The sequence below is a fragment of the Melanerpes formicivorus genome, unplaced genomic scaffold (assembly GCF_026170545.1).
Source record: "Melanerpes formicivorus ecotype bairdi unplaced genomic scaffold, bMelFor1.0.p_v2 SCAF_549, whole genome shotgun sequence".
NCBI classification, from domain to species: Eukaryota; Metazoa; Chordata; class Aves; order Piciformes; family Picidae; genus Melanerpes; species Melanerpes formicivorus.
This window is the reverse complement of record NW_027142901.1, coordinates 56,578-58,697: the sequence shown is the minus strand read 5'-3', so window position 1 is coordinate 58,697 and position 2,120 is coordinate 56,578.

Here is a 2,120-nt window from a genome sequence, read left to right as displayed (position 1 = left end):
AAATCCCAGCTCCAGCTGCAACTCCCAGTTCCTGCTCCAGCTCCAGCTCCCAGCTCCAACTCCCCAGCTCCAACTCCCAGCTCCAAATCCCAGCTCCAAATCCCAGCTCCAGCTCCAGCTCCAGCTCCAACTCCCAGCTCCAACTCCCAGTTCCTGCTCCAGCTCCAGCTCCAACTCCCAGCTCCAACTCCCAGCTCCAGCTCCAGCTCCCAGCTCCAACTCCCAGCTCCAGCTCCAGCTCCAACTCCCAGCTCCAACTCCCAGCTCCAGCTCCAGCTCCAGCTCCAGCTCCTGCTCCAGCTCCAGCTCCCAGCTCCAGCTCCAGCTCCAGCTCCAGCTCCAGCTCCAACTCCCAGCTCCTGCTCCAGCTCCAGCTCCAGCTCCTGCTCCAGCTCCAGCTCCCAGCTCCAGCTCCAGCTCCAGCTCCAGCTCCAACTCCCAGCTCCAACTCCCAGCTCCAGCTCCCAGCTCCAGCAAACCACCCCCCAGGCACCTCCCCTCCCCCCCCATTCTCGCCCCCCCCCAGCTGTGCTTGCCAGTAGATCCTACCCAAACAGGGCTGGGGGGTGACCTACCTGGCTGCAGACCACCCCTCCTCTGCCCACCCCACACCCCTGGGGCAAGCCCTGCCCTGGGGGGGGCAGCCATCGACTTTGGGGGGGGGGGGAGGGGCAGCCACTGCCTTTTGGGGGACTCCATCAGCTTTGGGGGACTGCTCTTGGCTTTTTGGGGTCCCCACGGACTTTTCTGGGGCACCCACTGCCTTTTTTGGTGGTGACCATTGGCTTTTTGGGGGGGGCACCCACTAACTCCTTGGGCTACCCCCTGCCTTTTGGGGGGCACCCATTGACCTTTCAGGGGGTACCCACTGACGTTTTTGGGGTACCCACTAGCTTCTTGGGTGCCCTCATCACATTGCTGGGGCACCCACTGCCTTTTTGGGGGGGGGGGACGACACACCCACCAACTTTCCAGGGCATCTGTTGACTTTTGGGGGGGTGGGGAGCATCTGAACAACTTCTGGGGGGCACCCATCAAATTGGGGGGGGGGCAATTTATTGCCTTTTTGTGGCCCCCCATGGACTCTTGGGGCCCCCCCATGGGCTTTTTGGGGCCCCTCCATGGACTTTTGGGGGCCCCTCTATGGGCTTTTGGGGCCCCCACGTGGACTTTTTGTGGCCCCCATGGACTTTTTGGGGCTCCCCCATGGACTTTTTGTGCCCCTCCATGGACTTTTTGAGCCCCCCATGGGCTTTTTGGGGGGCACCTGCCCCCAAACATCGGGGTGGCACCCCTCAACTTTTTGCCACCACCATCCTTTCTCTTGGGGGTGGGGGGGGGGGTGGGGAGGTGACCACCAACGTTTTGGAGCCACCACTGCATGGTTTTATTTGGGGGGGGGGGGGGGAGGGGGCTGCTCACCACCTTTTCGGGGTGCCCACTAGCATTTTGGGGAGCACCCATTGAATTTCCAGCTGAGTCAGCAAGTTTGGAGGGGGAGGGGGGTAGGGGGAGGGGGTGTGTGTGACTGCCAACTTTGGGGTGGGTTTTCTTTTGGGGGGGGTGTGGGGGGGGGGGGTGTGTTGTGACCACTTCTCTCTCTTAGCTCAACCACCTCCACCCCCAAACCACCTTCTGCAGCTCTGCTGCCCACCGGGCTCCCCCACCCCCCCCCCCCGAGGCTTGGAGCTGGTGGGAGGTGGTGGTGGGGGGGTTGGGGGGGGTGGGTGACTCCCCTCCCCCACTCTCTCCCCCCCCTATATCCCCCTAGCCCTGACTCAAAGGATGATCCCACCTGGCCTTCCACCACCTTTAGGGCTGGGGGGTGCAGGCCTTCAACACCCATCACCCCCCCTCCTCCTCCTCTCCCTCCTCCTCCTCCCCCACCCTCCCCTTCAACCCCCCTGCCCCCTCCCCCAGGCCTTCTTCCCCCATTCTGACTTCCCAGGATCCCCCTAATGACTTTTCCAGGACCTTTTCCTCTTCTTCTTCTTCTTCTTTTATTTTGCTTCATTCTGATTATTTTTGAAGTGAGATTTCTTCCCTTTCTTCTCGCCCCCCCCTCCCCTTTTCTTTCCCAACCCTTCCCTTCCCCCCCCCCCCCCTCCCCTCTCCCCTTA